A 25,569-nucleotide genomic window follows, 5' to 3' on the forward strand; every position below is an offset into this window, starting at 1 on the left:
TGTGGCCATTAAAAAGAATGAATTAGAGGGCATCCAAATAATTTGCAGGAATTTCCATAAATTATTGTTGAATGAGGAAAACAAGAGGCCAAAGAGTGTGATTCTGTATGGAGTGCTCAGCACTGGTCTCTCTTGCTCGCAGGTTGTACGTTTGGCAGGAGTAGCATTTAAATCAATCTTGATGAATGGGAACCTAGGTTGGACATATGCATAGCCTCTCTCCCTGCCATGATGGCTACTGCATCCACTTAGCCATAATGCAGTGGGGTTGCTGATGACAGAGGCTGACTGATGTGAGCTGGATGAGTCATTTTGTCTGTGACTGGCTGTTTGGTGTTCCTTCCATGTTGGCACTCTTTGGTGGGTGTTGGTGGTTGTTAACATATCTCATGAAACTCTTCATTCTTCATGCTTGTTCTTTAATGTCCAACCGCATGTCTATTTCCAAGATCTCCTTTTTCTAGATTTTCCAATCTTTTCCTTTTTTAAGCCCCTGTGGTGGGTTGAACAGTGTCCCCCCAAAATTCATGTCCTTCTGAAACCTCAGAATGTGACCTTATTGAAAATAGTGTCCTTGCAGATGCAATTGGTTAAAAATCTTGATATGAAACATCTTGGAATCATCCTGAACATATCTTGACTTGTGTTTTTATAAGAAGAAGAGAACACAAGAGAGAGCCATAGGGAAGAAGGTGATATGACAATAGTGGCAGAGATTGGAATGATGAGTCTGCAAGTCAAGGAACACCAAGAATTGCCAGCAATCACCAGAAGCTAGGAGAGAGGCCCAGGATGTTTTCTTCCTTGGAGCCTCCATAAGAACCAACTCAGTTGACAACTTGATTTCAGACTTTTGGCCTCCTAAACCACAAGGGAGTAAATTATTTTTATTTTTTGTAGAGACAGAGTCTTGCTATGTTGCCCAGGCCAATCTTGAACTCCTGGCCTCAAGTGATCCTCCTGTCTTGGCCTCCCAAAGTTCTGGGATTATAGGAATGAATCACTGTACCCAGCCAAGAGGGAGTAAACTGAAGCTGCTCAATTTGTGGTCATTTCCATTGCAGCTCTATGAAACTAGTAGAGTCCCTGACGAGCTGGCCATGTGTTGGTCACTGTCCATAAGTCCATGTATATTCTAATCTTGGATCACTTCCTTTTTTTGTACAAAGTGGTTGATCAGGTACCCAGCTTGAAGCTCTAATCATTTGGAAAATTTCTCTTATCACCACCCTTCAAGGCCACCCCTTAAACTTCTATAACAGCAGATGTCTCTGACAATAAATTTAATATATTAAACCCAAAAATGTCTGCATATTAAAAGATATTTTTAAGAAAGTGGAAAAATAAACTGAGACAAAATATTTGTGGCACCCTGGCAAAAAATTGATAGCAATAATATCTAAAGGACCTAAAGGACATTTATAAGCTAATAAAGAATGGCCATACCAGTGATTTAAAAGTGGATAAAAGCCATGAGTAGGAAACTAACAGAAGAGATAAAACATATGACCAATTAATCTATGAAGAGATACTCAAGTTCATTAGTGATCAGTGAAGTGGATAAACAAAAATCAAGATGACAATGAGATACTATTTTAAACACAGTAAATTGGCAAGTTAAAAAAGTCTAACACAAAATATTGGGAAGGTTGTGGATCAGTAGATTCGTTTATAGTTTGCTGGTGGGAGTGTACATTGCTTTAACTACTTTAGCAAGCAATTTGGCATTATCTCTTAAAGTTGGAGACTCATATATCTATGATGAGTAATTCTACACTAGGCATATACTCAAAATAAATTATTGCAGGTGTACATTAGGAGACATACACAAGAATGTCCGTGGAAGCGTTTCTGTTTGAAACAGCAAAAACTTTGAAAAAAAACGTACATGGCTCATGACAGGAGAAGAGACAAATTGTGGTACCTTCATACAATAAAATATCTTACTGGAAAGAAAATGAATATAAATGATGCTAGAAATGTAATTTGAATAAAAATTAAGCTCTCAAAAGGTTACATATACCACAAAACTCATTTTTTTATTTTTTGAGACAGAGTCTCGCTCTGTCGCCCAGGCTGGAGTGCAGTGGCCAGATCTTAGCTCACTGCAAGCTCTGCCTCCCCGGTTCACGCCGTTCTCTTGCCTCAGCCTCCCAAGCAGCTGGGACTACAGGCGCCTGCCACCTCGCCCGGCTAGTTTTTTTGTATTTTTTAGTAGAGACGGGGTTTCACCGTGTTAGCCAGGATGGACTCGATCTCCTGACCTCGTGATCCGCCCGTCTCGGCCTCCCAAAGTGCTGGGATTACAGGCTTGAGGCACCGCGCCAGGCCCACAAAACTCATTTAAAGAAGTTACAAACAACTAAAACTACCCAATATGCTTTTAAAGAAATATTTATGTTATGGTAAAACTGTAGTTCTAAAAAGCAAAAGGAAGACTAATACAAGTTGCAAGGTAGTGGTTACTTCTGGCGGAGGGAGGCAGGGTATGAGATAGGGAAGATAACATTGTAGGATGTTAGAAATTGTGAATGTTTCCATTGTCATGCAGGGTGGTGTGTACACAGGTATTTATTGCATAACAAACAAATTGTTCAGCAAACAGATAGCTAAATAAATAAATACAAAGAAGGCCATGCCTGAAACAAGGATGAGACCATGTCATGAACCAAGTTTTATGATTAAGTTTTAGGTATCCACCATTGGAAACACAACCACTGGATTTTTGATTGGGCAGAGATGTTTCTGGTGGAACCAGCAATGGAAGCAGAAAGAGCCCTAAACTTGGGGCAGGAGGAGAGACAGGGTGGGGTGTGAAAGAGAAAGGAAAGAATCTCCAAGAAAGTCACACAAGTGGCCTAAAAGGAAAGACTTGTGAGAAATCCCCTGTAGGGGATGGTCCAGGAGCTTGGAAAAGAGAACTGTCTAGGGGTCCATTTGAAGTTGTTTCCTGTTCTGAGTCTGGGTATAAGTAATCTCCAGTATCCAAAGCCCACAGTAAAACTCCACTACATAGTTAAAATAAATAACGAACAATAAACTCTCTTCATTCAATCATTCTTTCATCATACACTTATTTATTGGGTTCCTATGGCACGGGGCACAGCATTTAGCAGCAAACAAAACAGACCAAATGCAATGGTGAACAATGAAGCCATGTAACAGATTTAGGGAGAGCTGGGAGTGGAGGTGATTTATATCAGTGGTATTTGGCATGAATTAAGAGAAAGCGAGTGCAGGGATGGCTGCCCACACAGTGGGGTGGGGACAGAGGAAGGGGGATAGATAGTGAGTGGGGAGTTGGAATTCTACAGGAGCAGGCATTTGGCATCTAGAAGAACGTAAGTCCCCTTTACAGCAAACCATGGGAACATTGGAGAAGGCTCTGGATTTCCCACCATATGCAGAATTTGGCTTGTATTACTTAGTTTTTAAGTTAAAGGCAATGTCAATTCTAAAAATTGGAGAACTTGGGGTCTCTGCCATTATACTTCTGTTTTTCTACTTTCTTTTTTATCAGTGGTTCTTAACCTAAAGGAGCAGTAGAGAGGAGCATGGACATTTGTGCTTTGGAGAAGCTTTCCCAGTAATTCTAATATACCTCCTCTCCCTGCTTCCTCCCTGCCCCACATAACACATGCCTCCATCGGTAAACATTGCTTATTTACAATAGTGATTCTTGGCTTAGTTATCCTAGGGTGGCTCAAATAATCTCAGGCTATAATTTTTCCTTAACAAAGTAATAAATAAAATCATTGACAACATATTTAATTAAATATTTAAATTTTTAATTTAAATTTAAACATTTCCAAAGGTTAATAACATGTTTAAATTAAAAGCAACCTAGCGGAACATTTATTAGAAAACAGTAGAATTGTTAAATGAAATGCCAGGTTCCTCAGTGCCCCACCTTAAGAACCATCCTGTTAGAGTCTGTTATAAAATCATTTTCTTGATCCTCTTTAACAATGGCTTCATTTTTTATGACAATATTTGTTTCCAGTATGTTGGAACTGAAACTGAACAAAAACAGATGAATGATGAATTAGCATAAAGCTCTTTTTTTAAATCTCATCTGTGTGTTTAAAGTTAATGTGCTGAATGCTTAGTATATGCCGGGAAATATTTTAAGCATTTTGTGTGCATTATTTAATGTTCACAATATCTCCATGAGTTACATTCATTAATATCCCCACATACAAACAGGGAAACTAAGGTACAGCTTCCTGAAGCTGATGAGTACAGTGCTAGACTGTCATCCAGGCAGGCTGTCTCCTGAGCTCATGGCTTTAATTCATTTGCAATACTATCTTCAGTAAATATCAACGCAACTAACAGAACAGTGTCTCAATATTATCCACCCCATGCATTTCACTGATCTCACTTGTTAAAATGCTTTGAAAAATTTGCTACCTTGAATTTTCAAGATCTCCCAAGTTCATGATTAACAGCTCATGAATGCTAGAAGAAAAGATGATTCACTGCTGTCCAAATTAAAATGCAGCAGGTTCTCGCTGAAAACAGTCCAGGGTTAGCTGATGACTAAATCTAAATGTCACATAGAATATGCTATTTTATTTTTAGGAGCTCCAGGAAACAAAGATATCCAGGTACAAGCACATTACAAACTCAGTGGGCTTCGCCAGACAGCATAACTTAAGCATTTTATTTTGAGTAGAAAGAACTCACTTTGTGCCCTACAGTCACGCAGTTTGCTTTCATACGGTGTTCCTTCGTCTGCGGTTATTATTTCCTTCTAAAGTACACAGATAGAAACCTTTGCCTGCATGAAGAAAACTTTTCCACACTCCTATTTCCTTTCCCCACCACATTCCATAGTCAAATAATATATTTTTTTACATCTCAAGTTACTTCTCTCCTTCTATAACTATTTTAGTATTTCCAGGATTTAAAAAACCACACACAAACACACACACACACACACACACACTCCCCAATCAGCATCTCTTCAAAAAAAGAGTTTGTGAGCTCTTAATTTCTCTATTTTGAGGTCGTTTTCCTCAGCTCCCATAACAAAGTTATCCTTAGGGCATAAGGAAGTAGGCTGTTTACAATTAGTTAACACCAGGTCATCTTTTTTTTGACTTAAACCAGTTTTGGGGCATCAGGTATTCTTAACATTGATGCTGTGAAACTTCTAATGACCACAGGATTCAGAACTGGGCTACCCAAGGCAATGTATAAGTTATATATATTGTAGATATTGAAACAAAAGCGGGACAAACACACCAACCGTATGATGCATGGTAACATATTCCATTCTACTAAAACGATGCGCATTGGGACCTGTTAAAATGATTTCACAACTCAGAGCGAGCGATGGCCCACCCTTTGAGAAGCACGTGTCCCAAGCACAGCATTCGTGGATGGCGGTTTTCAACCCAGGCTGAATATTAGAATTACTTGTGAAACATTTTAGTAGTACAGGTCTCAGAGACGCCCTATTAGAGAAGAATATCCAGGGAGTCATAAGGAACATTTCTGAAACTTTTCACTTGACAGATTTGGGAATACAGTTGGACCCTGGGGAGTGACAAGAACAGCACGTTCATTTGTCACCACGAAGCGAGATAAATGAAATCCGGGGGGTGGATCCAGGTTTTGTGGGGCCTGAAGCTCGTACAATTTTGGAGTTACAAAATTTTGATATAAAATTAGGCAAGAAGAGAAATACTTTTTTGGTGAATGAGAAAACAAACCACTACAAATTACACTTTTTTTTTTTTTTTTTTTTTTTTTTTTTGAGACGGAGTCTCGCTCTGTCGCCCAGGCTGGAGTGCAGTGGCCAGATCTCAGCTCACTGCAAGCTCCGCCTCCCGGGTTTACGCCCGCCTCAGCCTCCGGAGTAGCTGGGACTACAGGCGCCCGCCACCTCGCCCGGCTAGTTTTTTGTATTTTTTAGTAGAGACGAGGTTTCACCGTGTTAGCCAGGATGGTCTCTATCTCCTGACATCGTGATCCGCCCGTCTCGGCTTCCCAAAGTGCTGGGATTACAGGCTTGAGCCACCGCATCCGGCCACAAATTACAAATTTTAAAAAGCAGACAAATCCAACAAATTCAAAAAATTCACAAAACTAACATTTTTATTAATTGGTTACCTAAACAGCTCGTTAATACTTTCTATTTTACATTTTTTAGATTCATGCTCATTTGATTTATATTTAGAGATAGTAGAAATAACAGAATGACTATCTGGTCTTTTGTTTAGTATGATTGATTGAAGCTTATTTTTTATTGATGATAGTTGAGAAATTTCTTCCAGCTTCACAACTTGTGATTGGAAATGACAAGTGAATTTCTGGAACATTGTCTGAATTCGTTTGTTAGGGCTCCCATTACAAAATACCACGGACTGGATGACTTATACAACATGAATTTATTTTCACAAATTCTGGAGTCTGGAAGTTCATGATCAAGGTGTCGGCAGGTTTGGTTTCTTCTGGGGCCTCTCTCCTTGGCTCACAGAAGGAGGTCTTCTTGCTGTCTTCACATGGCTGTCCCTCTCTGTGTGTTTGTGTCCTAATCTCCTCTTCTTATAAGGACACCTGTTATACTCCATCAGGGCCCATCTTAATGACATCATTTTAACTTAATTAGCTCTTTAAAGATATTTTCTCCAAATACAGTCACATTCTAAAGTACTGAGGAGGGGTTTTAACTTTATGAATTTTGCAGGGGGACACAAATCAGCTTATAACATTGTTAAACTTGGAAAAACATCTTTCAGATACTTTCATATTAAAATTTTCCCTGTGCAGCGATTGATCCTAAATACTCTGAATTATTGACATTTTAACTAATTTGATGGCTGTGTCCTCATTATATTAATTTATTGCTGTCTCTTTATAGACATCAAAGCAGCAAAAAAGGAACACATTTTCCAATAATTCATTTTCCTTTGTTATTTAGATTTTCTTTTTTTTCCCCTTTCTTTTCATATAAGGTCTTACTCCATTGACGAGGCTGGAGTGCAGTGGTGTGATCATGCCTCACTGCAGTCTTGACCTCCTGGTCTCCAGTGATCCTCCCACTTCAGCCTCCTGAGTAGCTGGAACTACAGGTGTGCACCACCAAGTCAGGCTAATGTTTAGTACGTTTTGTAGAGAGGGGGTTTAGCCACGTTGTCCATGCTGGTCTTGAACTCCTGGACTCAAGTCATCTGCCTGCCTTGGCATCCCAAATTCCCGGGATTACAGGCATGAGCCACCGTGCCTGGCCCTTTATTTAAATTTTCAAACAATCCAAGCATTTACTTGTTATTTCTGTTTGAAATTTGTCACATTATCTTAATGAATTACTGCTGTTGGTATAATCTAAAAAAAATTTATAGTTTGTTTCCTCAACATTAATTTAAATTTATTTCATTTTTAATCTTTATTGGTTTTGTTTTATATGCAATTTTTATTTAAAATTTTTCTGCTACTTAATAAATATTTAAATTATAAAAGAAGCTATGCTTTATATGAGACAAAATCAGAAGTTTGTAATTTGTACCTGTTTTTTAAAGAAAACATTCCTAAACTTCTTGCCAAATTGCAGTTGAGCTTTATTATAAGTATACCATTTTTCATGAAAAGAGAAAAAACTTTTTTTAACTCCATTTTTTAAAATAACTGTATATCCTGACTTATTAGGTATATAATCCTGACAGGACAGAATTTCAGTTTGGACAGGGTAGAGATGAGAACTGAATCCTCCACTACATTTCACATGGCTGATATGGGAAGCATCTGTACAGACTAACTTCCGTTTCCATACATTTCAAACTTTGTTTTTCATTGACTACCCACAAGCTTCCAGTGCCAATTGCCATAGGAGATGTTCATTTCTTGAACTGGCTCTGTCCGTGCAACTTCAGGATGCCAGGTGAGTTGACACGGTGGTGGGTAGAAGTATTCCTGGAAGCCTTTTCTACACTGGGACAGTTAGCAATGACTTTACTATACACGGAAATGACTGTGAACCACAGAAATATATCCCACTCCACTCAAACTGAAAATGTCCCCATGTCACCTTTCACTTTTGCTATTTTCCAAAAGTGCCTGTGGTTACTCCAGCATCAGTGGACATAGGGGAAGTCAGAGTGGAAAGGGACAGAGGACTGAATCAATTGTAGCTAAAATTGCCTACTTTTGAAGATCTCATAAAAACATGACTATCTGAATATATTGCTAGGGCCCTCCCCGAGTTCTGGAAGGGGCCGTACAAGTTGGGGCATGGGGTGCTCTGCATCTTAGTCATTTGTGCCTAGGGTTCCATTTTTGGAACGCTAAGCGTGTGGGAGTTATTTACATCCTACTGCTCAAGATCATTGCCAGGTCTGATTTTTCACACACAAAAAATTGCAATCTTCAGCATAGATGGGTTCATTATCTTTATGAAAATCTGACTCTGGCAAAATGTCAGGGAGCTCTGTTGCCCCCACACCATAAGTGGTTATTTGAGGTTTCTCCCTAGTACAGTGGTTCCCCAAAGTGTGTCTTCAAATTAGTCCACGATGATTTCAATAATGGAACAAAAAACAAAATGAAAAAGATAAGGACAGTGTGATACGTATGTATCACATGGGGTTGTCAACTGTTCTTGAGAGGGACTGTCATTTCTGAAGGAGAGAATACCCTTCCTATTAATTTGGTGTCAACATATCCTTCTTTATTTGAAATAGTGACACCAATGGAGAGTAAAGTGTCAAGCTGGCAACCTTATGCTGGTCTCTCCCCCTTCTGCTTTTACTATCATAGATTCCATTTAGCCTGTTATTCCCTTTGGGCTGCTATAGCAAAGTACCATAGACTAGGTGGCTTCTAAGAACAGACGTTTCTTTCTTTCTTTTTAAATATTTTTAATTTATTTTATTTTTATTTTCTATTTCCATAGGTTTTGGGGGAACAGGTGGTGTTTGGTTACATGAATAAGTTCTTTAGTGGTGGTTTCTGAGATTTTGGTGCACCCATCACCCAAGCAGTGTACCCAGTGTGTAGTCTTGTATCCCTCACCCCCTCCCACCTTTTCCTCAGAGTTCCCGAAGTCCATTGTATCATTCTTATGCCTTTGCATCCTCATAGCTTAGCTCCCGCTTATGAGTGAGGACATACAATGTTTGTTTTTCTATTCCTGAGTTACTTCCCTTAGAATAATGGTCTCCAATTTCATCCAGGTCACTGCGAATGCCATTATTTCAATTACAGACATTTATTTCTCACAGTTCTGGAGGCTAGAAGTCCAAAATCAGGGTGTCAGCACTGTCGGGTTCTGGAGAGGGCCCTTTCCCAGGTTGTGGACTTCTAGTTGAATTCTAACGTAGTGGAAGGAGAGGATAAGAGAGATCTCCAGGGTCCCTTTTGTAAGGACATTAATCCCATTCATGAAGCCTCCATTCTCATGACCTAATCACCTCCCAAAGGTCCCACTTGCAAATACCATCACATTGGTGGTTAGGATTTCAACATAGGGATTTTGGAGCAACAAACATTCAGCCCCTAACAAGGAAGGGAGAGAAAATGGAAGATTGTGTGGGACAATTTCTGGCCAGACCTAGAAGTGTATTCATCTCTCTTTTTTTTTTTTTTTTTTTTTGGAGTCTCACTCTGTTGCCAAGGCTGGAGTGCAGTGGCATGATCTCCGCTCACTGCAACCTTCACCTCCCAGGTTAAAGCAATTATCTGCCTCAGCCTCCTGAGTAGCTAGGATTACAGGCGATCGCCACCATACCCGGCTAATTTTTTGTATTTTTAGTAGAGACGAGGTTTCACCATGTTGGCTAAGCTGGTCTTGAACTCCTGACCGCATGATCCACCTGCCTCGGCCTCCCAAATTGCTGGGATTACAGGTGTGAGCCACCTTGCCCAGCCTGTGCATTCGTCTCTTTTGCCTACATTTCTTTGACCAGAACTCAGCCCCATTGTTCCACCCTAGTCGTGTGAACAGCTGAGACACGTGTTCCCAGCAGGAGAATGCATTGGCAAACCACAGCATTACCTCTACCATGTGGACTTTTTCTGGATCCTGATAATGTTTTAAGCAGTAGGAGTAGAATATGATTATTATTTTAGGCCTCTAGTCTATTTCATTACTTTTTACCACATAAAGTGACAACCTCAGTACCGAAATTTAGTATTTGCTTTGTATTGCTGTGTAACAAATTATCAGAGATGTACACCACCACCCAATTATCATCTCATGGTTCTGTATGTCAGAAGACTGGCATGGCATTGCTGTATTCTCTGCTCAGAGTCTTGCAAGAGAGAATCAAGGCATGCTTTTCTGGAGGATCTGGGGAGGAATTCGAATCCAAGCTCATTCAGCTTATTGCAGGATTCTCTTCCTTGCTGTGAACCTGAGACTGAGGTTCTGAATTATTTGGCTGTGGCTCTTTCCATCTTCAAGCCAGCAATGGTGTATTAAACCCTTCTCACTTTTGAATCTCTCTGACTTTGTCTTCTGCTTTTAAGGGCTCAGGTGGTTACCTTGGGCCCACCCAAGTACTCCAGAATAATCTTCCTGTTTTAAGATTTAACTGAGTCATAACCTTAATTACATCTGCAAAGTCCCTTTCACTATGTAAAGTAACATATTCATGGGTTGTAACGCCAGGGGTCAAATGTCACTGGGACCAAAATTCTGCCTACTACACCAGGAGTATCTCTTGGAGACAGCCTTACTTCTCTTTTCACTCATTTTCCAAATCTGTCAAGGACCCAAGAGAAGTCTAGCCTCTTCCAAATGCAGCCGGAAGAACCAAATGTTACCAGTTTTGCTCCTCTGTCTGATTACAGGTGTGTGTGGAAGAGTGGGCTGCTCTGTCTCACCATTGGCTGGGTGCGTGAAGAGGGGACGGGAACACTGGGGAGGGGTCTGGCACTGTAGGTTGTGGTGGTGAGACAGTACTGTGGTTGAATCTTCCTTCCTTTAAAAATCAAATGTATTATACTATGGGGCTGACACATGTTCTTTAATGCCACTCTCGCCCATATTCTAACCCACTGGACCAAGAAATTAAATTAAAAAGATCTAAAAAGAAAAGCACTCTTTTGCTAACTCTAGATAAAAACTGTTTCAGGAATTCCCTCTCTTTAAAATTCACTTTCCACATACATTCAGATCCCAAGAAGTCTCTAGTATCTTGCAAACCTCACAGTCCAAAGTATTAGATATCATTGGTTTTTCTCCTCTACCCAAATGCAGATATCTGAGAGGGTTCATTGGGGACAAGTATCTGACATATTTTGAGGAGAGCTGATTAACAAAATTACAGTGCTCACAGGCAAGAGTAATGTGTTATACGCTTCTTTGTAACTCTAAAAAGAAACTATCATCAGAGTGAGCAGACAACCTACAGAATGGGAGAAAATTTTTGCAACCTATCCATCTGACAAAGGGCTAATATTCATAATCTACAAAGAACTTAAACAAATTTACAAGAAAAAACAAACAACCCATCAAAAAGTGGGCAAAGGATATGAACAGACACTTTTCAAAAGAAGACATTTATGCAGCCAACAGACATATGAAAAAATGTTCATCATCACTGGTCATTAGAGAAATGCAAATCAAAACCACAGTGAGGTACCATCTCACGCCAGTTATAGTGGTGATCATTAAGAAGTCAGGAAACAACAGATGCTGGAGAGGACGTGGAGAAATAGCCATGCTTTTACACTGCTAGTGGGAGTGTAAATTAGTTCAACCATTGAGGAAGACAGTGTGGTGATTCCTCAAGGATCTAGAACTAGAAATACCATTTGACCCAGCAATCCCATTACTGGGTATATACCCAAAGGATTATAAATCATTCTACTATAAAGACACATGCACATGTATGTTTATTGCAGCACTATTCACAATAGCAAAGACTTGGAACCAACCCAAATGAGACTGGACAAAGAAAATGTGACACATATACACCATAGAATACTATGGAGCCATAAAAAAGGATGAGTTCATGTCCCTTGCAAGGACATGGATGAAACTGGAAACCATCATTCTCAGCAAACTATCACAAGAACAGAAAACCAAACACTGTATGCTCTTACTCATAAGTGGGAGTTGAACAAGGAGAACACATGGACACAGGGAGGGGAACATCACATACCGGGGCCTGTCAGGGGATGGAGGGCTCAGGAAGGGACAGCATTAGGAGAAATACCTAATGTAGGTGATGGGTTGATGGGTGCAGCAAACCACCATGGCATGTGTCTAGCTATGTAACAAACCTGCACATTCTGCACATGTACCCCAGAACTTAAAATATAATAATAATAATAATAATAATAATAAGAGATTTCTAAGTTGCTATAAACTGTAGGGGTGATAGAACTCCACTTCTATTTTCTTAGAGTCTTTACTGGGCTTGAGAATTAAACTGACATAAGAGAGATTAACAGGAGAAAATCATACAAATGTATTTAATACAAACTTTTTGTGGCATTGGAGCCCTCTTAAGTAAATAAAAACTTGAAGAAGCAGATCCAAACATTTACATACTGAATTGGACAAAGAGTAGTAAATTGCAACAATGTGGTAAGGCAAAGGGGCTTGGGCTAGGATAGTCAGTTGGGTAGAGAAGTGGCTGGGAAGATAAGGATTTGTGTAACATGGTTTGTTTTGTACAGAGTTCTTTGGCTTCAACTTCCCATCCTTGACCATAAGAATGTTGCTTTCTTTTCTAGTATAGGGAGGACTTTTTTACGTGGGAATTTCATCTCCTGTTTTTAAGAAATAGCATGAAGGTTAGAGTGATCTTGCATCTGCTTTTTTTTTTTTTTTTTTAAGTGCCTTTAACTTCAGTATGTCAGAGCAGCGTATTTTGGGATGGCATACTTTTAACACCTTCAGAACATATTAGCAATTTGCTAAATTCTTGTTAAATGAAAGGATGAATGAATGAATAAAACCTGAAGTGTAGTTCAACCGTTGCAACATTATAAGCAAATGAAATTGTAAAAGACAGACCATGTAATGAGGTCAACGTGTGTAAGGAAAGCTATTCGTGTCAGAAGAAAGAGCAGTTCCACATCATGTATTGCGACTGTGGTTTCAATTGTTATGTCTAAACTCCAGAATGACTTGTTATAAAACTCTCTTTTTTGTGTTCTATGCCTCTAGTTTATGTTTTAAGATGGCATCACACTAACTGCTTCCCATAAAAATAGTATTCTCATAGAAAAACAGTGTTTTCATAGATAGATAATTATAATTGTTTGCATTGTGTTTCAAAACTAGACACACCATTTGACTCAAAGTTAGAAATTTATGTTAAGAGGTAAATACGGAAAACTAAATCTGACCTCCTGTTACTTCATGTGACAGGGAGTCTGCTTCTATGCACTGTTGCTCAATTCAGTAGAAAAACGTTTACTAACATAGTATTGAGTGGCAATGTAACTAACTATCTGAGTTTTTCATTTTCCACCAAATGGTTTTAAGAGTCTAGCAATACAATGAAGATACTTCTATTTTTAAATTATACACAGGTATTTTGAAACAACTTGAATTTATATAACAGTTGCCAGAACAGGTAAAAGAATGCTATACAAATAAATAATAAAAATAAATGAATATTAAAATAACAAATAATAATAAAAATAAATAAATAGAAAACTGCTATATCTATTTCACCTAGATTCCTCAAATGTTAACATTTTATTACATTTGCTTCATCATCTACACTCCATTGTCATCAGTCTCTTTCTGAACCTTTGCAGAGTAAGTTACAGAAATGACGTTCATGACCCATGACCCCTGTATATTCCAGTGTGTATTTCATAAAGGTAATGACACTGTCACATAAAAGAGCCTACAGCTTGTCAAATAAACACGTCAGCATTGATACAACACAACTGCCTAATCCAAAGATCCTGTTCAAATCTCACTGAATAGCCCTACAATGTCTCTTTTTCCTTTTTGATTCAGGATTCTATTCAGGAAAAACTGTTGCATTTAGTTGTCTTCTCTGTTAAGACACCTCCAGTTTGGAATAGTTCCCACTCTTTATTTGCCTTTCATATGCCTGACAGTTTTAAAAAGTAGAAGCCTTAGATTCTGTAGGATGATCTTCAGCTTTGGTCTATCTGATATGTTCTCACGATCAGCCTCAAGCCATGCATTGTTGGCAGGGATACCATGGAAATGATGCTGAACTGTTCTCAGTGCATCATGTCAGGAGGCAGGTGATGCTAACCTATCCTACTGCTAGTGCTGGTAACTTGGATCACTTGCTCACGTTGCTCTCTGCCAGCATTCTCCATTGTAAAGTCACTATTTTCCTTTTATAATTGGTCAGTATTTGGGAGATGTATGGAGGGAGTTATTCTGATACTGTACCTCATCCAATCGCCACTCACCAGCTATGGCATCCATTAACAGTTTCTGTCTTGATCAGCCTCCTCTCTAGTGGTTGCAAAATGGTTCTTCTCTTTTTTCACATTTAATAGTTGACATTCTGTGAGAAAAAACATTGTCTTCTACTCCATTTATTTACTTATTCCTTTATTTATTTATATCAGTATAGACTCATGGATTTGTTTCATCATGGGTAATACTTAATTAATACCATTATTTATTTTGACTTCTAAATTGTTCTCATCTTGGCCAGTGAGAGCCCTTTCAGATTGGCTTTGTACCTTCTGGGTGTGTGCCCATCATTTTTTTTTTTTTTTTTTGAGAGGGAGTCTCGCTCCCTCTGTCGCCCAGGCTGGAGTGCAGTGGTGCGATATCGGAGCACTGCAAGCTCCGCCTCCCAGGTTCACAGCATTCTCCTGCCTCAGCCTCCCAAGCAGCTGGGACTACAGGTGCCCGCCACCACGCCCGGCTAATTTTTTTTATTTTTAGTAGAGACAGAGTTTCACCATGTTGGCCAGGATGGTCTTGATCTCTTGACCTTGTGATCCGCTCGCCTCGGCCTCCCACAGTGCTGGGATTACAGGCGTGAGCCACCACGCCTGGCCTCAAGAAACCGCATTTTTTGGGTTTTTTTTTTTTTTTTTTTTTTTTTTTTTTTGAGACAGAGTCTCTCTCGCTCTGTCGCCCAGGCTGGAGTACAGTGGCACGATCTCGGCTCACTGCAAGCTCTGCCTCCCGAGTTCACGCCATTTTCCTGCCTCAGCCTCCCGAGTAGCTGGGACTACAGGCGCCCGCCACCACGCTCAGCTAATTTTTTTGTATTTTTAGTAGAGACGGGGTTTCACCGTGTTAGCCAGGATGGTCTCGATTTCCTGATCTCGTGATCTGCCTGCCTCGGCCTCCCAAAGTGCTGAGATTACAGGCGTGAGCCACCGCACCCGGCTGCCCATCATTCTTTAGTATTTATGTTCTTTCTGATACAAAAAGATATTCTAGACTGAACTTGTGTTTTTTATTTTTGGTTTCAGTCCTAGAATTAGCCAATCAATGCCTTTCCTGAGGAAAGAGGTGTTCTCCAATGATCTCTAATTTCTTTCAGAGGAGAGTGGTATTTAGCAAACAGGACCTGTGTGATTGGTTTACTTGAAGTTTTCATATCCATTTGCCTGAGATCTGGACTTTAGTACCTACCAAATCAGGCCCTAGGCTAGGCATTTAACCTTCCTGTGCCTCAGTTTCCTCATTTGTGAAACAGGGATAAAAATAGTGATCTCCTTATGTTATTGTTGTGAGAACCAAGTAACTTCATCCATGTAAAGTTCTTAGTGCTTAGCACATATTAAATTCTCAGTAAATTCTATTATTTTTGGTTGAGGTAGGGTTACTTTCCTCAGTTTATTCAAGGATAAAACAACCCAGAGTCCTGGAAATGTAACATGCTCCTCGGACTTTCTCAGTCTCATTTCCTCAACCAGACATTTTAGTAGGTTATAGTCATTTCTAAATTGAGGCTTCTGTCCAGGGTTAGAAGTACAGCTATTGTGTGTAATTGATTGATGATATATTGTTTAGTTATTAAATAAAATGGGGCAAAGATTTTTTTTTTTTTTGAGATGGAGCCTCGCTCTGTTGCCCAGGCTGGAGTGCAGTGGCACAATCTCTGCTCACTGCAACCTACACCTCCTGGGTTCAAGTGATTCTCGTGCCTCAGCCTCCTGAGTAGTGGGGATTACAGGCACACGCAACAACCCAGCTAATTTAAAAAAATTTTTTTTAAGTAGAGATGGGGTTTCTACGTTGGCCAGGCTGGTCTCAAACTCCTGACCTCAAGTGATCCGCCCACCTCGGCCTCCCATAGTGCTGGGATGATTACAGGCTTGAGCCACCATGCCTGGCAGGGGTCAAAGATTTTTAAAAATTCTTAAGAAAATTAGAAATCCAGACAGTTTTCTTGTTCATATCGGCAGACATAGCAGAAAGCCTCCGTCCTCAGAAGAGAGCCTGTGGATTTGGACGGATGTCTGCGCAGGAACTTGATGGAGACTCCAGAGTTCCATTTAATAATGTGGCAAACCCACAAGAGCGGATCTGAATGATAATGACATCAATAGTGAGCCTCGTGCGTGAAAGAAAGAATGGCTCAAAGGAGAAGAGTGCCTGAATAAAGGCCACCTTGAATTTTTTGTACTATGTATCTCAAGTAGTTGAGTGATCTATTGAGTAGGGTCCCTTAGGGTCATTCACTTTTACACTGATTGATGTCTATCAAAATTCTGTTTGAATCTTTCCTTGACAGTGACTAATCAAGAGACCTGGTCATACCTTAAAACTTCTTTTATTTCATTATAGGAGAGAGAATTTTGTTTCCTTATGTTTCATGAGGTGATTTTTCATTAAAATCTGTAATTCACACTTAAGATTTTTAAGTTATTTAAAAGGATGTTCTTTTCTGCTCTTTTTGTGTGTGCCTGTTTAAAACTCTCCTGTGTAGATTTTATAGTGCAGATCAGAATCATTTCAGACATGCAATTTTATATTGTGCTGACTAAGCCGAAGTTTGCACAGTCATCTGTATCCTTTTACTATTTTTATCCTCTGACATGATTTTAGATAATGACGAAAAAATAGACCTGCCGGAAACAACAGCAACATTTCTGAGGAGTGAATTAATCCCTTCCTGTTTGCAACTTGGGTATCGTTGGTGACATTATCACATATCTTCAAACTTGGAAGATGACTGTGGTATAGCTTCCTGCCTCCTCCAATACAGCAGCCATCAATTTAGACAAAATACAGACATAATTATGTCCCTGAAAAACCAGAAAGGATGGTAAATTTCTCTTACAACTGAGCGAAGACCCGGGCCTCCCAAATTTAGCCAGCTTTCTCTTGCAGGGACTGATTCTTGCCTCATCTGTTTCTCCCACAGAAAACACATCCTTTGACAAAAGTGAGAGAGTGTTTTGTGGAAAAAAAGATCCAAGAGTTAGCTTACTTTGGGCAAAATAATGCCTTTCTCGACTGCATGCATCACTGAGATATTGATTTATGTTTTTTTCTTTGACAGTTTACATTTTAGATAGAAATAATTTACTTTCCAGGGTATCTTTTTTGTTAGAAGACAGTGTCTTTTAAACATTCTCCATGTAAGCATGTCAAGTTGCCCGAAGTTCCCTTGTCCCTGCATCAGGTGCTGGTATGCATCTCCTCTCTCTGCCAGCCTGCTGCTCTCACCTTCCCACCCCATCACCAGATCAGAGGGCTGTGGTCCCAATTGAGGTGCTCAATTCACTGATCCTCTGGAGGTGGTAACAGAAGCAGTAGTGGCAGGAGATGGGGGTTAAAGGAAGGGACATGGAGCCAGCAGACTAAAAAATACTACTGTGGGCTTGCATTCAGCAGTGTCTACCTTGTGAATCATATCAAAGCTGGACTCCAGGACATTGATGTGTAATTATCTAATCTGTAGGGAAAAGGAAAGACTCAGTATCAGTAATAACAAACATGCCTATTGTTCTTTTCTGGTTATGAAATATTATTACACATATAATATTTGATTCTCATAATAACTTTGTAAAGAAGGCATAAAAGGCATTCTTATTAGTCACCCCCCTTTGCAAATGAGACAAATGAGGTTCAGACAAATGGCTTACTAAAATACACAAAGCTAAGAATCATCATCACCATAGCAGCTAACTTTGATCTAATCCTTACTATGTGCCAGGCACTGTATTATGTGCTTTATATGGACAGTTTTTTAAATTTAAGATAGCAAACTGCAAAACCAAAACCCAAAAATAGGTGAAGTTTTGTATCATTTCTACTATACCCACCAGCCTTCTTCAACAGTAATTCTCAGACATCCAAAAGTAATTATTAGGAAATCCAATATAAAATTTAAATTCCCGGAAAGCAACAGATCCTATAACTACTACCTCATAGTTAGGCCTACTTTAAGAAGGTTTTCAAGAAAATAATTTATTTAAATTGACTATCCTGTCCAAATTTTTTCATTCAGTTTTCTATTAAATTGACACATCTTATGATTTCACAAAGAGTTGGTAGAAAAATATAGCAAACAGCTGCCCTCCTTTAAAGCTGCACCCCATCCTTTAACATAAAACAATAATTCAGTCATTCTACATGAAAAAGTTCAATTACTCGAAGGTGTCTAAAATAATTTTATAGTTGATTATATGAAGGCATATTCTCTCTGCTGAGATTTAGGTTATCTATCTAAATACATATTGGAACTGCTCATGTAGTTTCCTGATAGATAACTTGGTACTTTTTCTTTGGATTTTAGTATGTTCAAATATTTATAACAGATTATAAAAAAACAGAAAAAACTACCCTTCACTAAGCATGAGTTCTAAGTGAGTAATTTAAATGAGAGCATTTTGCTTTCAGAGTAAACACATTTGTAGCAAACAGGCTCCATGATCCCAATCATGAGTCAGTGGCAGACATTGCTAGTTGCTGAAAACATTTGTTCCTTCTAAAGTAGGACTCAAAGCAGCATCAAAGCTTGTACTCTGATTGGTCATTACTGATCAATCACAGTTGGCACCTATGAAGAAACCTAGATCTGAAAAAGGTTGGTGGATTGTAGCAAAGTCAGTATCCCTGTTGAGATATTGTACTGTATTATGGTTTTGTGAGATGTTACCACTGGGGGAAACTGGGTAAAGGGTACACAGAATCTCTTTCTATTATTTCTTACAACTGCATGTGAATCTACAATTATCTGAAAACAAAACGTTTAATTAAAAAAAGAAATCTATTTGTCACTTGAGATTTGCAATACATTTCAATGAAAATCTATTTGATGCATTTATAAAATGACCATTTTAATTAAATGACAGTTTCAGAGCCGGTAAACCACGGGGACATTTGGTTTAACCTTTTTATTTCAAAATGAGGAAACAAGACTGAGGGAAGTTAAATGGCTTTTGTTGTGATGCCTGAATCTATTTACATGCTTGATACCTTACATGGAACAGAGAAATAAACTGACATTTATTAGGTGACTCTTTTGTGGCAGACGCTGTGCTAAAGGGACTTACATACATGAGCCCGTCTGACTTCCAAAGACTTCTCATAGGTGTTAGTTTCTCTCTCTCTCTCTCTTTTTTTTCTTGTTGAGACTGAGTCTTGCTCTGTCACCCGGACTGGAGTGCGATGGTGCCATCTCCGCTCACTGTAAGCTCCGCCTCCCGAGTTCACGCCCTTCTCCTGCCTCAGCCTCCCGAGTAGCTGGGACTACAGGTGCCCGCCACCACGCCCGGCTAATTTTTTGTATATTTAGTAGAGACGGGGTTTCACCGTGTTAGTCAGGATGGTCTTGATCTCCTGACCTCGTGATCCGCCCGCCTCGGCCTCCCAAAGTGCTGGGATTACAGGCGTGAGCCACTGCGCCCCGCCGGTGTTAGTCTCATTTGTACATTTGAGGAAGTTGAAGCTTGCTGCTCCGTGACATTAACTAGTGATAGAACCTGTATTCAAACTCTCTGTGCTTTCAGAGCAGTTAGCTCTCTCTTACACTGCTTTTCAAACTTTTCCCACTACAATCCACTCTAAAAAATAAATGTTATATTGTGACCCAAATACACATGCAAACTTAAACCCTTAAAAATATCCTTATGATGTGTGATGCTCTAGTCTGTTCTATTCTTTATTCTGTTCTATTTAAAAATAAACCAAAATTGATTTTATAATTCATTAATGGGTTGTGACCTGTATTTTTAAAAGCACAGCATGCTATTTTCTCTTTACTATGCCACTTCCGCTAATATTTTGGAAGAACTCTTCTTTTCATGCCATCCAATAGTCTTTTCTTCAGCTTTGCTCAGATCTTTCATACCAAAAATGAAGGGGATGTTGTCTTGGTCAGCCTTTGGTTATTTAAATTCATAATAGCATATGCAAAACATTGTAGCAGATTCTTTCTGTGGGCTTAAGGCATTTTAGTCCCTTCCCCCCTTTTTTCTCTCTCTGCCTGACCACATCCCTGTGAGGGAGCAGACAGACCCTTTAAAATTGAACACTGTCATTTTCTGAACTGATGGATGGTTTGTTCTTTGAGGAGACTCCAAGGCCGTGTCTATAAGAGGCAAAAGTAGACAAGTTATTCACCGATTTACATTTGTCTCAAAACCTTGTGTGAGTGGGTGTGCTGGGTGGTAGTAGTGGTAGAGTTGGGCTGTGTGTTATTTACCCTGGCAATACTCCATGGGATAGGGTGAGCTTGGGTGGCCTGCAATTCCTAACTCATTTCCTGGTGGATACCATGATATACCCATTTTACATCTGAGGAAGTTGAAGCTTGCTGCACCATAACATTAACTAGTGATAGAGTCTGTATTTAAACCTGTATCATCCATGCACAATTTTCCTTGGGTGAGGGTATATCAGGGCCTTCAATTTCCTAGCTCTCTGTGGGATTATATTGAGAGCCTAGAAATACCAGGGGTCTGTCCGTGGTTATGTTAGCTTTTGACAGTTGTTGGCATTGATTTATCCTTCTGGGTGTTAGGAAAAGGGCTGAACACTTCACGTGCGTTAACTTGTTGAATCCTCACAGCAGCCCTGTGATGAAGATGTTATTATATAATTTTGCATTATCATAAAGACTAGGCTGACTTTTGTTTAGGAGGTGATTTGAAGGGCAGAGGAGGGTTGAATTAGAAAATGTGATGACAAAGGAAGTGGTAGAGGTGAGATTTATACACACACACACCCACAACACACACACATCAAAAATAAAATATTGAATGGCTTGATGTCCAAGTAAAGCATGTCTTGCTTTTTTCTTTTTCTGTCCTTCATCATCTTGGCTTTGTCATCATCTGTGTCAGCCAACATTATGATAATTTAAATCCTAGAATGTTCTATGCTGGCTTTTCTTATTTAGAAACGATGATTAAAATTGGCTCTGAGATCTGAGCTTATTTTGTAATCACGGGCAAACTCAGCTTTCATGTGGAAGATATTTTAGTCCTTGCTGAGCAGTGTTTCTCGAATATTAGCACACACAAAAGTAATCTAGGAAGCAATTTAAAATAAATATTCCTGGCCACCAAGATATGTTGTGATTTAATAGGTCAGAAGTGAGTCTCTGAAGTCTACCTTTTTAACAAATTTTGACTTGACAGTTGGAACCAAGGTGATTCAGGTATAAATTATCTAGGCGCCACACAAAAATGCTTATTCAACATATTTCCAAAATGTATGGGGGACTAACCCATATTTGGGGCCTGCCTTCTGCCTCCTTCTTTTTTTTTTTTTTTTTTTTTTTTTTTTGAGGCGGAGTCTTCACTGGGTCGCCCAGGCTGGAGTGCAGTGGCGTGATCTCGGCTCACTGCAAGCTCCGCCTCCCGGTTCCGGCCATTCTCCTGCCTCAGCCTCCCGAGTAGCTGGGACTACAGGCGCCCGCCACCGTGCCCGGCTAATTTTTTTGTATTTTAGTAGAGACGGGGTTTCACCGTGTTAGCCAGGATAGTCTCGATCTCCTGACCTCGTGATCCGCCCGCCTCGGCCTCCCAAAGTGCAGGGATTACAGGCGTGAGCCATCTGCCTCCTTCTTAATGTCCATATTTAAAATGTCTTAGAGGTTAGGCATGGTCACTCACGCCTGTAATCCCAGCACTGTGGGAGGCTGAGGGAGGCAGATCACTTGAGGTCAGCAGTTTGAGACCAGCCTGGCCAACATGGCAAAACCCTGTCTCTACTAAAAATACAAAAATTAGCTGGGAGTGGTGGTGCACGTGTGTAATCCCAGCTACTCGGGAGGCTGAGACAAGAGAATCACTTAAGCCCAGGAAGCAGAGGTTGCAGCGAGCCGAGATCGCAAGACTGTACTCCAGCCTGGGTGACAAAGTGAGACTTCGTCTCAAAAAGTAAACAAAATATAATTGTTTTAGAAAGGACTTCGAATATTGGTATTAAAGACAGTAGCAATAATATAATAACTATGGATAAAGAGAGTTCAGCAGTGCTTCAGAACTAAGAGTGTCCTTACAAATACACTCTCCCAAGACTAAACCAGGAAGTTGAATCCCTGAATAGAGCAATAACAAGTTCTAAAATTGAGGCAGTAATTAATAGCCTACCAGCCAAAAAAAGCCTAGGACCAGATGGATTCACAGCAGAATTCTACCAGAGGTACAAAGAGGAGCTGGTATTATTCCTTCTGAAACTATTCCAAACACTAGAAAAACAGGGAATCCTCCCTAACACATTTTATGAGACCAGCATCATCCTGATACCAAAACCTGGCAGAGGCACAACAAAAAAAGAAAATTTCAGGCCAAATCCCTGATGAATATCGATGCAAAAATCCTCAATAAAATACTGGCAAACCGAATCCAGCAGCACATCAAAAAGTTTATCCACCACGATCAAGTTGGCTTCATCCCTAGGATGCAAGGCTGGTTCAACATACACAAATCAATAAACGTAATCCATCACATAAACAGAACCAATGAAAAATACCACATGATTATCTCCGTAGATGCAGAAAAGGCCTTCAACGAAATTCAACAGCCCTTCATGCTAAAAACTCTCAATAAACTAGGTATTGATGGAACGTATCTCAAAATAATAAGAACTATTTATGACAAACACATAGCCAATATCACACTGAATGGGCAAAAGTTGAAAGCATTCCCTTTGAAAACTGGCACAAGACAAAGATGTCCTCTCTCACCACTCCTAGTCAACATTGTATTGGAAGTTCTGGCCAGGGTAATCAGGCAAGAGAAAGAAATAAGGGGTATTCAAATAGGAAGAGAGAAAGTCAAATTATCTCCGTTTGCAGATGATATGATTGCATATTTAGAAAACCCCATCGTCTCAGCCCCAAAACTCATTAAGCTGATAAGCAACTTCAGCAAAGTCTCAGGATACAAAATCAATGTGCAAAAATAACAAGCATTCCTAAACACCAATAATAGACAAGCAGAGAGTCAAATAATGAGTGAACTTCCATTCACAATTGCTACAAAGAAAACAAAATACCTAGGAATCCAACTTACAAAGGATGTGAAGGACGTCTTCAAGCAGAACTACAAACCACTGCTCAAGGAAATAAGAGAGGGCACTAACAAATGGAAAACATTCCATGCTTATGGATAGGAAGAATCAATATTGTGAAAATGGCCATATTGCCCAAAGTAATTTATAGATTCAATGCTATTCCCATCAAGCTACCATTTACTTTATTCACAGAACTAGAGAAAACTACTTTAATTTCCATATGGAACCAAAAAAGTGGCCATAAAGCCATGACAATCCTAAGCAAAAAAACAAAACAAAACAAAAAACAAAGTTGGAGGCATCATGCTATGCTACCTGACTTCAAACTATCCTACAAGGCTGCAAGAACCAAAACAGCATGGTACTGGTACCAAAAGAGATATATAGACCAATGGAGCAGAACAGAGGCCTCAGAAATAACACCACACATCTACAACCATCTGATCTTTGACAAACCTGACAAAAACAAGCAATGGGGAAATGATTCTCTATTTAATAAATTGTGCTGGGAAAACTGGCTAGCCATGTACAGAAAACAGAAACTGGACCCCTTCATTACATCTTACACAAAAATTAATTCAAGATGGATTAAAGATTTAAATTTTAAACCTAAAACCATAAAAACCCTAGAAGAAAAGCTAGGCAGTATGATTCAAGACATAGGCATGGGCAAAGACTTCATGACTAAAACACCAAAAGTAATGGCAACAAAAGCCAAAATAGAGAAATGGGATCTAATTAAATGAAAGAGGTTCTGCACAGCAAAAGAAACTACCGTCAGAGTGAATATGCAACCTACAGAATGGGAGAAAAATTTTGCAATCTATCCGTCTGACAAAGAGCTAATATCCAGAATCTATAAGGAACTGATACAAGTTTACAAGAAAAAAACAACCCCATCAAAAAGTGGGTGAAGGATATGAACAGACACTACTCAAAAGAAGACATTTATGCGACTAACAAACATATGAGAAAAAGCTCATCATCACTGGTCTTTAGAGAAATGGAAATCAAAACCACAATGAGATACCATCTCATGCCAGTTAGAATGGCAATCATTAAAAAGTCAGGAAACAGCAGATACTGGTGAGGATGTGGGGAAATAGAAACGCTTTTCCACTCTTGGGGGGAGTGTAAATTAGTTCAACCATTGTGGAAGACAGTGTGGCAATTCCTCAAGGATCTAGAACTAGAAATACCACTTAACCCAGCAATCCCATTACTGGGTATATAACCAAAGGATTATAAATCATTCTACTTTAAGGACACATGCCCACATATGTTTATTGCAGCACTATTTGCAATAGCAAAGACTTGGAACCAACCCAAATGTCCATCAATGATAGACTGGATAAAGAAAATGTGGCACATACACACCATGGAATACTATGCAACCATGAAAAAGAATGAGTTAATGTCCTTTGCAGAGGCATGGATGAAGCTGGGAACCATCATTCTCAGCATACTAACATAAGAATAGAAAACCAATCAACACATGTTCTCACTCATAAGTGGGAGTTGAACAGTGAGAACACATGGACACAGGGAGGGGAACATCACACACCGGGGCCTCTTGTTGGGTGAGGGTTAAGGGGAGGGAGAGCATTAGAACAAATACCTAATGCATGTGGGGCCTAAAACCTAGATGACAGGTTGATAGGTGCAGCAAACCACCATGACACATGTATACCTATGTAACAGACCTGCACATTCTGCACATGTATCCCAGAAGTTAAAGTAAAACAAAAAATAAAAATAAAAAATATTTGCTGAAAAGTGCTAAAAGACAGTCTTGTTTCACATGCAAGGAATAATTACCAACTTTTTCATCTGTGAAAGTTTTCTGGCCTTCTTGTGTCAAACTGGATCCCAAACCAAACTTTTTTCCTTCATCTCCCGAAGTTTATGAACTCCCTCAAATGTCAGAAAGAGAAACAGTGTTCATGAATTAAATGATTCTTACGTTCAACAGCTGGTACATATTCAAAAGGAAAATATAAAGTAACATGGCATCTAAAGGATCAAAAATAACAAAACCCTAAGAGCTTACTGCTCTTGTTCTTAAAATTTCTTAAGAAAGCAATCATAAAACTTGGCTTGTTGTTTTTTCTATAATCTTTTACCACTGATTTTATTTTCTAACCTGAGAAAAACTTTTTCTTTCTCTGTAT

The sequence above is a fragment of the Macaca fascicularis genome, chromosome 5 (assembly GCF_037993035.2).
Source record: "Macaca fascicularis isolate 582-1 chromosome 5, T2T-MFA8v1.1".
In the NCBI taxonomy this organism is placed as follows: domain Eukaryota; kingdom Metazoa; phylum Chordata; class Mammalia; order Primates; family Cercopithecidae; genus Macaca; species Macaca fascicularis.